Source organism: Rhinolophus ferrumequinum, chromosome 11 (genome assembly GCF_004115265.2).
Source record: "Rhinolophus ferrumequinum isolate MPI-CBG mRhiFer1 chromosome 11, mRhiFer1_v1.p, whole genome shotgun sequence".
NCBI lineage: Eukaryota > Metazoa > Chordata > Mammalia > Chiroptera > Rhinolophidae > Rhinolophus > Rhinolophus ferrumequinum.
In genome coordinates, this window is record NC_046294.1 from 10517135 (window position 1) to 10529528 (window position 12394).

At 40.1% G+C, this 12394-nt stretch overlaps 1 long non-coding RNA gene across 2 annotated transcripts; it reads right to left on the reverse strand.

Annotated features, from left to right (window-relative positions):
* Positions 1-7509: 7509 nt before the first annotated feature.
* LOC117030295 (uncharacterized) lies at positions 7510-12324 on the reverse strand. Of its 2 annotated transcripts, none has more exons than XR_004424356.1 (3): positions 12189-12324; positions 11444-11536; positions 7510-8995 (listed from the first exon to the last, which is right to left on the reverse strand). It is a non-coding gene; the product is annotated as an uncharacterized LOC117030295 (long non-coding RNA). The 2 variants fall into 2 exon arrangements; XR_004424357.1 differs by lacking the exon at positions 12189-12324 and adding an exon at positions 11655-12171.
* Positions 12325-12394: the final 70 nt, after the last annotated feature.

Here is a 12394-nt window from a genome sequence, read left to right on the forward strand (position 1 = left end):
GTTTTGTGTAAAATCTGCAAAAATCTGGAAGATAGGCAGCACCACAGAAGTTTGATCTACATTTTGACTTTCTACCCAGATAATCAGTGACTTGCAGACCTGCCTGTTATCATGGGACCTTGTTCTCACAATTTAGTCCAAGTGAAGACAGACAAAGGGGATCAGAAAAGTTTTACTGTACACTGAACAATTTCCAATTTGGGTTCACAGCAAAAAAAAAAAAAAAAAAAGAAAAAAAAGAACATCTCATAACTTCAAAATGAAGAAAACTGAGAGGCCATGCATCTAGTCACGATGACAGCAACGATCATTTATTTCATGGGTAAAGAGGCTAACTCCTCAACCTCCCATTATTTAACACAAACCTGTGTGGTCCGAAGGAATCAGACAAAAATTCTTTTGGCTCTACCTCCAAGATTCAGGATGTTCTACATAAGGTGCCTACTATTTTTCACTTCTTACGAGGATCAGAGTAAGACCCTACATTGCACTAGTCCTTGTAAGAACCTCAAAGTCTCCCAAACTATACTGTATGTTCTTCCTCTTCCTAGCATACACTCTAAGAAATCATTCATTCATTCATTCATGCATGCATTCATTCTTATGTGATTTCCTGTATTCTGCTGCTATATGATAGATGCTAGGTGTACAATGGTGCACAAGATATGACAGCTGTGAAGCCCTCCTTCTTGGGAGAATGTGAAATAAAATATAAACAGCCTAAGCTGTCAATTACAGTCACTAAATCCAGAAAGGTAAAGATATACTAGAGACGTCTGACAGAGTACTTTTATGGTCACTGGAGTCCCTCATGGGACTATACTGTCCTGTTTCAAATTGGAGTAGTAACAATGCCGCACCAACATAATTATATTTTCTCCTGTGAAGATAACCAGGTGCAGAAAGACACGAGATTGTACATGGAGAACTGGAAGCAGGAAAAATGATCATCAGGGATGTTACATCAGAATGAGAACTCATGTTGTCTGTGGCCAGACTCATAAAGCACCATTAATACAGTTTTTGAAAAATCAATTATGGTAACAGCCAGCTTGTAATAACAATACCACCAGACACTGACAAGTCACTTTATAGGCATTAGCCCATTTAATCTTCACAATAACTTTAAATAAAGGATAGACGTTAATATTATTTGTACTTTGAAGATGAAGAAACTGAAGTGTATAGAGACGAAGTCGTCAAGGTCACACAGCTGGTAAATAGCTAGGTGATGGTCCCAGGTCTGCTCGACTCCAGCACTCAAGTTCTTAATCCTACTAGGCTTTACTGCCAATTTTGTGGCCCAATCAGTATGATTGTGTTTTCAGAAACCAGAGATCGGTGCTTTTGGTGTCTGTAACCACAGCTTTAATTCTGAGCATACCTGAACTCTTTATAGGCTAAGCCAAGTGTCACCCATGTAATTTTTATTTGAATCAGCGGAATTGTTAGAGTTGTCCCAACCACAGAAACCTGGTAGATTCAGAGAATTAGCTAGAAATTATTCTGGGTGGAATTCTCTTTTTTCTTCTAGTATCATTGAGGTCATTCTTCCATATACCGAGGATGCAAAAAAAATGTATACAAGTGGACACTTTGGTCAACGTCACTCAAGCAGTAGTTTGCCATAATCAGAAGTGTCTGGATGCTGATGGTAACCACTTTGAGCACCTCTTGTAATTGCAGAAGTCAAACATGACTTGTATTCATCTTTTGTTATTGGTATATATTAACAGTTTTTTCCTTTCTTAAAATGTGTATACATTTTTTGGCACCCTCTGTATATAAGAAGCTTGACCTGAGAAAAGTCATTTACTGGTTTGTCCTGAGTTCACTGGGATTATCAGTGACAAGATCACAACTGGTTCATGGTCCTGTGACAAGAAGCAAGCCGAGAATTATGTAATCACTGATAAGTACAAGGAGATCTAAGTGCTAGCCTCTCTTCCCTGCAAGATAAAGAGACAGTTAGTTCCCTTTTCTGTGCCTTAGCCACATCATGGAGGAATTAATAGCTATATTCCTACCTACTAAAGATTTTAAGAAAATTAAATGAGATTGTGGAACATAAATACATTGAAAAAGCATAAAATGGTCTGTAACAAATTGTCCCTGAGTTGCTATAAGACATTTAGTCATTCCCCAAGGTTTATGCCTGGGTTATGTCACTCTCTCTTCTCACATGCAAAGTACTCTAAAATGTTCCCTCTTTCCAGGACCTGAAACAGAAGCTGTTTCTACTTTTAAAATAACATTTTCCAATTTTAAATATAGTGCATATCCATTTTATAAAAAGTTGAAAATCAAAAGAGTAGATAGAAAAAAAGTAAAAAATCAATTTTAACCCTACCAATTAAAACAAACCTCAGATAATATTTGGGCACTTTATACATTATATATATTATTAGAAGATTTATACCCTGCTTCATTTGCTAACTTGTGATATAAACATCTGCCATGTTGAAGTAGCCTTCTAAAACATGATTGTCACAATGTATCCATTTATCTTTATTGATATTTAGATGGCTACCAATTTTTCACCATTGTAAGTATCACTGTGATAAACATGCTTATGTATAATTCATTGTGTGTAACTGATTACTTCCTTAGGGTCAAAATATTTTAAACCCCTACTTACACATTGCCAGACTGCATTCCAGACAGAAAGCCTTCTAATTTATACTCGCACAGACTACTTACAAAAGTATTCATCTTATAATTTCATGGTCAACACTGGACTGTCTTCCTTTCTTCTTTCCCTTCCTTCTTCCCTCCCTCCCTCCTTCCATTTCTTTCTTCCTTCCTTTCTCTCTTTTGTTCTTTTTCTTTCCTTCCTTCCCTGCCTCTCTCCCTCCCTCCCTCCTTCTTTCCTTCATCTGTCAATTTGACAGTTTTACAACAGCAACTATTTGTTTACATTTAATTAGATCTTTTTCTGTATTTTATAGCCATTTGAAATTTTTGTGGGTTTTTCTGAGTCTTTGTATTTTATGTCAACACTTTCCCTCTATAACGTGTAGAAAATATTTTTCTAGTTTGTTAATGATATTATATACATATATTTGTTATCATTATGAAATTCAGTATTAAAAGTTTTGCTTTGTGATTTTTCCATTTTCATTTAAATTCTGAAGTTTTATGCTGAAATCACACAAACAGTCACCCATATTCTGTTCTTGCAGCTTTATGTTTAAAATTTTACATGAACTTATTTATCATGCTGGATTTTATTCTGGTGTATACTGTACCATAAGGCTTTAACTTTTCTCCCAAAATAAGCAACCAATTGCTTCAGCATCATTTTCAAATCCTATTCCCTTTATCCATTGAATTGAGATGTTATCTTTGTCATATTCTAAGTGCACGTTTATGCTAAGTTCGGTTTCTTGGCTGCTTACTCTGTTCCATAAGTCAGTCTATATATTCCTGCACCGATACCACCTTATTTGCATCACTGGTATTTAATAATCACTTCCATCAGAAATTTGCCATGGTTAAAAGGTTTGGAGTTTGTCTTCAAACAGGCTGTGGTGGTTTTAAAATATGTCTATAATTCTTTGATACTCCTCTTTTTATAAGGCTCCCCTAATCTCCCTCTTTTTCTGTATGGACTGTACTTAGAAACTTATTTCTAGCAAATAGAATGTGGCAGAAGTGATAATATATGATTATTGAGGTTGGGCCATAAAAGATATTGTGGCTGCAGCCTCTCCCTCCGATTACTCACTCTAAGACAAGGTGACATGTCCTGAGAACAATCAAGAAGCCCCATAGAAACCTCCACGTGGGAAAAAGGAACCCTCGTACACTGTGGTGGGAATGCAGATTGGTGCAGTGGTTATGGAAAATTAAGAATAGAATTACCATATGATTCAGCAATCCCTCTCCTGGGTATCTCCCCAAAAAATCTGAAAACATTCATCTGTAAAGATATATGTGCTCTGATGTTCATTGCAGCTTTATTCACGGTGGCCAAGACATGGAAACAACCAAAGTGTCCTTTGCATAGATGATTGGATAAAGAAGATGTGGTATATATATCTACATTGGAATACTATTCTGCCATAAGATGAAATAGTGCCATTTGTGACAACATGGATGGATCTTGAGATCATCACGCTAAGCGAAATAAGTCAGACAGAAAAAGTAGAGAACCATATGATTTCACTGATATGCAGTACATAAAACTGAAAACAACAAAGGAACAAGACAAACAAAAGAAGAAACAAAAATTCATAGACATAGACAATAGTTTAGTGGTTACCAGAGGGTAAGGGGGAGGGGGTTGGTAGATGAGGGTAAAAGGGATCAAATATATGGTGATGGAAGGAGAACTGACTCTGGGTGGTGAGCACACGATGTGATATATAGATACTGTATTACAGAATTGTACACCTGAAACCTATGTGACTTTACTTACAATTGTCACCCCAATAAACTTCAATTAAAAATAAAAAAGGTCCATGAGGGGAGGAATTGATGCCTCTTGCCAACAGCCATGTAAGCGAACCATTGTGGGCACAGATCCTCCAGCCCCAGTCAAGCCTTCAGATGACTGGAGCCCTAGGTGACATTTTGACTGCAACCTCCTGAAACACAAAGCCAGAAACACACAACGAAGCTGTTCCTAGATGCCTGATCCTCCAATGCTTTGTGAGATAAATGATTTTTGTTTTTAGCTGTTTTGGGGTAATTTTTTGTGCAGGAACAGATAATAAACACAAGATGTTAGTGAACAAAGCCCCATTATCTTAGGAGTGATTGGAATGAACACAGCGACCACTGACAAGCTGAATTTTGGGGCGGGGGGGGGGGGCCTTCACATGCACATAGTCTATACTCCACCATGGAAATCAGGGCATGTTCTTACCAAAGATTTCATACACACCAACATTACAAAGATTTCCCAGGTGCCCTCTAATTCTGTCCCGTCCTCACACACCATTATATAAACATAGGTAGTGGTACTGGTGGTGGTGGTGACTTTTTAAGAGAGAGATATTTACCTTGCAAGATCTGACTTTGGTTTCAAGAGGTTTCTTGGCCTGTCTTATCCAAAAAGTCTAGTCTTCAGCTCTTTGGCTCCTATGGCAGATGTATGTTCCAAAAATGACTGCAATGACATACCCTTCCCATATGTTCTCCTCACATCATGATGCTGACAATCCAGAGGTGGGGTCCCTCTTCCCTCCCCTTGAGTTTGGGTGGACCTGTAACTCCAACAAAAGTGATGCTATGTCACTTTTGAGACTAGGTCATAAAGGGGATATACCTCCAACCGGCCTTTCTGGGATACTTGCTCTTGGAACCCAGCCACCATGTTGTGAAGAAAGAAACCACATAGAAAGTCCACATGTAAGTGCTCTGGCTGAAAATCCCACCAGGTCCCAGCCAACAACGAGAACCAACTGCTAGATAATGAGTAAAACTTCAGATGATTCCAGCAACCAACCATGGAGTCATGGAGTCAGTCCCAGGCTTCAAGCAGTCCCAGCTAAAGCCACCTGCAGCTGAGATTAGTTGTTACCATAGTGTCCTGGCCAAATAAGAGATTCACTAGAGAAATAAATCATTACTGTTATTTTAGTTCACTCAATTCAGGACGGTTTGTTATATGCATTTGACAACTGCAACATCCCAAATTAACCAGCGAAATCCTAAATGCCCTGTGTTTTACGTTATAGGTACCCTAACTCACCTAGTAAGAAAGAAACAGAAGAAACCCTTCATGCAGACATCCCCTCGATCAAAATTTTCCTGTCTTAAATATCAGTTCACAGGTGAGGGAAGCCAAGTATGCCTGAGTTCCTAAATATCCTTGTACTTTTTTACATCCGGCTTCTGTATGATTAGTTAATAGAATGCCTCAAGACTTTTAACAGTGTTCATGGAATTTTGACTAAGTTTCAGACTTTGTCGAACAAGCCCCTCTTCCTTGTGCAAGGTTTGTCCAAAGAGATACAGCCAAGTATAGAAGTCTCAGTGAACAGTCTGATCTCTCTTTGCTTTCCCTAGTTGCCCCAGGAAAAGACCAGAAACTAGAAGCTAACCTCCCTTCCCTCACCTGGGTGTGGGGAAATACGGAAGTCCAACTAATGCCAGAAACACACCACCAGTAAGCCCTTAGGCACAGGGAATGCCAAGGTATTAAACGGGGAGTTAGGCAGAGAGGCTGTTTAGGCTTTTATATGATTTCTTCCCTTACTTCCTACCCTTCTTAGTGTTCCCTCTCACCTTCCATTTCTTTTTTTAATTTTTCCTCACCCTCTATTTCTTTAGGACCAGCTATTGCCAGTAAAATGGGCAAGGATATATCTTGAATGGGATGCTGCCACTCAACCCTGTTCTGGTGACTCTACAGCAACTACAAGACCCCAAGGCATGGAGATACGAAAGGATACTTGAGGAGGACCTGGGCCTACAAGGTATAGTGTATGAAGACATTTCCTATGAACTAGTAGGTCATTTTTTATTCTGCCAGTTCTTTTCTATATATTGATTTATGATTAAAAGAACTCAGAAATGTTTGAACAATTAACATTAAGTGCGGAAGTAGATGATGAGGTGAGAAAATGTGGAATAAGAAATACTATATAGTTTCTGCCCTCCATCACTTCTTCTCAGTGGGACCGGCCCAGGAAGGAGGGAATCATCATCCCTTTCCTGGGTAATACAGATCAATGACGAGAGGAATAGTTCCTTATGCCCCCATCCCAGCCCTGCAATGTCAGAGAATCAAAAGGAAATAATGGAAGCCACGCCACTGTAAGAACCACCCCCCCACCCAGCAGCTCCTCTTACCAGTTCAGTAACAGAAATATGTGCTAAAAACTGTCTTTCTGCTTTTATCTTCCAATGCCATGATCTACCCTGGAAAACCACATTTCCTCACCTCTAAGTGACAGCCAATCACATACGAACACAAGAGGGATGTCCCTACAGCCCATTCTTACGATCAAGGCCTGGTCAGCACTGGGCTGCCCCTTCTGGGATCTATGGCAGGAGGGTGGGCCTCCATCTTCTCATTCATTCGTGATTCTCCTTTTATGACCTTTCCTAGTTTCACCTAGTGAAATCTTCTATTTTTCGTCTTTAAATAATACACAAAACAAATAAACTTTAAAGTTTTCTCACTGTACTACCAAAAATCATTTTGGATACCCCCCAATAATTCACACATACAGATAGTAGCTGAAAAATGCCCCCAACAATATCTATGTCCGAATCCCAGAAACTGCGAAGACCCCTTTATCTGGTAAAAAGGGATTTTGCACGTGATTAAGGATCCTGAGATGGGGAAATTACCCTGAATTATCAGGGGCTTTATAAGAGGAGGTAGGAGGGTGGGAGAGAAAAATGTGACAACAGGAGAGTGAGATAGGAAGAGGGAGAGAGTTTGGAAGATGCTACGCTGCTGGCTTTGAAGATGGAAGATGGGGCCAGAAGCAAGCAACCTCTAGAAGCTAAAAAAAAAAAAACAAAAACAGATTCTCTCCAGAAGGAACCTTGTACTGCAACCCACTTTAGACACCAACCGACCTCCCGAACTTTAAAAGAACAAGTCTGTGCTGCTTTAAGCCACTAAGTTTGCAGTAATTTGTTACAACAGCAATAGAAAACTAATATACTACAGTTCAGCACTAACTCAGACCTTATAAACAACCTAGGCCTTGCTCATTCATGACGTTTTGCATAACATATTCTCAACATTTTACATAATAGATTTTCAACAAGTACATACTGAATTCAATCCCCTAAAAAAATTAATGTTCAATATAAATAAGTTTGCCAAAATAAATAGTTTCCAGGTTAAAAACATGATTCAAATATATTATGGGCATGTCACTTACTTATCACATTAATGAGAGAACCAGCAGGATGATAAAGCTGGTTCTTATATTTTCAAGAGAGAATACAAGAAACTATGAACTACACATAGAGAAAAAAATGTTGTAATAACACTCAAAAATTAAATATAATGCAAGTGAATGTCTAGCAGGGCAATAAAATGTCCCCTTTGGGATTATCTTTTCTACCAAAATGAAATCCTTTCCACTGGACAAAAATAATTCACAACTTATCAATCGTCTACAAATTAACATCTAACTTTAATGAGTCTGGACCTCATTAATAATAAATACTAAGTTAAAATCACCTCCCCTAGAACGTCAACAAAAGGCCCTACAGACTTGTTAGGTAACGCTGAAAGGGCACAAAGTAATCCTTATTCCTTATTTTCAAATTCTGTAGTTTTTCTAAACAGATTTATTCTTAGTAAGTAATAAACTGTAAAATTTTGTGGCTTAAAACCACAACCATTCTATTATCACGATTTTATGGGCCAGCAATTTGGAAAAGACTCAGTTGAGTAATTCTTCTGATCTATATGGTGTAGAAAGGAATCACTTGATGCTTGGCTGGTAGCTGAGCTGGTCTAGAGGGTCCAAGACGGCTTCATTCACATATCTAGTGTCTTGAATGGGATGTCTGGTAAGATGGATACAGTTGGACTCCTCCTTCTCTCCATGAGTCTTAGGGCCTTTCCATGCGATCTTCTTCAGCAAGGCAATTGAGCATCTTACATGGACTTATACAGTAGCCCTCATTTACCCCCAGTTTCACTTTCCACAGTTTCAGTTACCCATGGTTAACAGTGGTCCAAAAATATTAAATGGAAAATTCCAGAAATAAACAATTCATGAGTTTTAAATTGTGCACCATTCTGAGTAGCTCCGTCATCAATCCGCGACATCAATCATAACTTTGTCCAGTCTCCACATTGCATGTGTCTCCCCACCCATTAGGTACGTATCAGCCAATCTAGTTTTCGGATCAACTGCTGCAGTATCGCAGTGCTTGTGTTCAATCAGCCTTATTTTACTTAATGATGGCCCCAAAACGCAAGAGTCGTGCTGCTGGCAATTCAGATATGCCAAAAAGAGGCCGCAAAGCACTTCCTTTAAGTGTCAAAGTGAGTACAGTACAATAAGATATTCTGAAAGAGACAGAGAGACCATATTCACACAACTTTTATTACAGTAAATGTATTATTATAATTGTCCTATTTTATTACTACTTATTGTGAATCTCTTACTGCACCTAATTTATGAATTAAACTTGATCATAGGTATGTATACATAGGAAAAAAATAGACTATCTAGGGTTCAGCACTGTGTAGTTTCAGGCATCCACTGGGGGGTCTTGGAACATACGCCCTTGGAGAAGAGGGTTCTGCTGTACTGCCAATCTTCTTAAAGACTAGAGCCAGAACTGGCATGGCATCGCCTCGCCCATACTCCACTGGTCAAAGCAGTCAGTCTAGTGCAGATTCAAAGAGAAGGAGAAATAGAACCCACCTTGATAGGATTCTTTAGCGTAAGACTCTGTGGCCATGTTTAATGCACCCCAAGTTTTGCCTTGTAAATTTTTATTTTTGTTATATTACTAATCCTTGTGTCCTAAGATTTGTTGCACCAATGGTTCCCATAACTGTCGGGGATATCTGTCACGACTACGTGAGAAATGACCCTTTGGGCAGCCCCCCACTCTCTCTCTCCCTCTCTATAACCCTCTGCAAGCACTTGAGGAAAATGTGTTGAAGCAACTGCTTTCCAAGTATAGTCCCAGAACCAGCAGCATCAGCACCATCTGGGAACTTGCAATTCTCAGGTCCCACTTCAGACCTACTGAATCAGAAACGGGATGAGACTCATCAGTCTGTGTTTTAACAAGCCGTCTGGGTGATGCTGAGAACCACTGTTTTAGAGCTGTATGTTACTTAATGAAAATTAATACTATCTTAAACTAGTCTCACAGGAAAGTAAAATTTATGTGGTTTTTACCATAATTTTAAAAAACAGAAAGATGTATCCAGTCTGTAAATACCACAATGGATTACTTGCAGCTTCCAGAGCAAGGACAGGCAATGTCAAAGAAAGCCCAGTGGCTCTCTCTAACTGATATCCTCTCTCAGCTGTCAAAAGCCTCTTCCACCTACCCGGCATACAGGAGAGATTTTCTTCCACCCACGGAAGGGATACTCTCCAGAGACATCATACCATATTTCTAGTGAATCACTTGTGAAAAGAACTCTTTCCCGCTCCATCTTAATAATGGGCCTATTACACAGCTAAAACAAAATCAAATATATGGTGATGGAAGGACAACTGACTCCGGGTGGTGAACACACAATGGGATTTATAGATGATGTAATACAGAATTGTACACCTGAAATCTATGTAATTTTACTAACAATTATCACCCCAATAAATTTAGAAAAATAAAAAATAAAAAAAGGTAATTTTGTTGATCCTCTCTATGACACCTTGTTTTCTGTCTCTTTCATTTTTGCTCTCCATTATTTCTTTCCTTCTACTTTCTTTGAGTTTATCCTATAGTTCACTTATATTCAGGCTTTCCTACTTTCTTATATAAACTTACACGTGCATCCTAAAAATATTTTCTGCCTTCCACTATGTTTTTTTAAGTAGCCCGTGGCTACTTAAAAGCCCGTGGCTTATAGGTGTTTTCTTGTAAACTTCTGACTTCTAACAATAATGATCAGAAAACATGACCTGCATCATCAAGGATCAGCTAACACTTTCTGTAAAGGGCCAGATAGTAAACATTTTAGGCTATGCTAGCCCAATGGTCTCCAAGGTAAGAACTCAACTCTGCCTTTGTTGCCCTATAGCAAATAAAGACAGTATGTAAATAAATGAGGGTGGCTGTACCCAACAAAACTTTTCTTACAAAAACAGGCAACTGGCCAAATCCAACCAAGGGGCATAGTTTGCCAACCCTTGGTCTATATGGCAACAATCCTTTGGTCACTGTTAAGACATGCTGTTCCCTAGCATAAGAAGTTTTATAATATTCCATAAATGCTTGAAAACGAATTATCATCTTATCCTTGGCCCGCTCCACTTCTTTAAGGTTCAAATCTGGCCTACGTAAATATTTGCTTTTGTTAAATTGTCACAATGATTAAGAGATTGGGTGTTTGGAATCGGACCTCAGGTGCCAGCTTTGCCACTTATCATTGAGTGGTTGGGGGGAAATTACTTAACATCTCTAATCCTCAGATTCCTCATCTATAAAGTGGAAAAAATAATAGTACCTACTTCATGGGGTTGGCATAAGGAAGGATTTGATGAAATAATCCATATAAAGCCCCTAGCAGATTGCCAGGCAGACTTCCATTATTAGTAGTAGTATCGGCATGATCATGCCATTGAACTACTAGTCTGTGAGGCAGATTTCATTAAAACCCATTTAAAAAAGAAAATTAAGGCTCAGACATATTTAGATAGCTTGCCCAAAATGAAAGCCAGTGACACAAAGCACTGCTTCCCACCCAGAACGTCTACTTCCAAATCCAGTTTCCAGCACTCAGACTTGGATTAATCCAATCACACTAACATGAAAGGAATTTACTGTATACCATTCTAAAGCGAGGCTGCATTTTTAGACACCGGAAATCAGGAGTTGCTGCGAAAGGCACAATAATTCATTCCTCCGGGTAGAAGTGTAGTCCCTAGGGGGAAAGAGATAATTCCGTGAGCTCAACGGTCTGAAAGGGCATGAGAGGACCCGCGCGGACGTTAACAAACCATCAAACAGACTTCTGGAATCAGGATGCCAAGGCTTATAACCTGGGCAGTTTTCTGGGCTTGATCCACTAAGGAAGTGGTGTCACCCAGCGGCGCACTCAGGCTGGCGCTTCTCAGCCTCTATGACCTTGCTGCCCATGGCTGTGCTGCCCTTTTTGGATCTCCTGCTCCACGTGCCTTGAGCTCCTGGCGCCCAAAAATATCATCCTGGTAGAAGCTTCCGGAATAAGCCTTCGACTTTTTTAAAAAACGGACGCCGTCGCCACTGTGAGACACATAAATCACAGCTCTGACCTGCTGTTGATTCAGCGGGTGACGTGCCGCTGAAAGTGGCGACGAATTCAGCCCCTTTGGATGACCTGAACTTTAAAATTATTTTTCCCTCTACTTGGCGTATATTATTTATCGTGAGGACCGCCGAACAGCCCGAAGACCGTGCTAGACGTTGGAAAAATAGCCCAGGAATCTCCACTTCTCCTAGCCCAGACTAAGCCTGGGACTCTTCAAAGCCATATCCTGTGACAATCACAAGGGTTTTCTCCACCCCGACGGTGACGGAAAACTCGTGACTCAAACCTGAACGCTGGGGCGGGCACAGAGAAACCGGGGGCGGAGCTGCAAGGCCGAAAGCGAAGAAGCCCCCGACGGGCAGCGCGTGCGCAGTCTCCCGCCACGGGACCTCCTTCCCGCCGCTGAGACTAGGAAGCGGGACGCCAAATCTGTCCTAGCGCAGACGCCGCGCCGGGCGCCGAAAGAGGCGGACGCCCTCCCCTAGGCGCGCC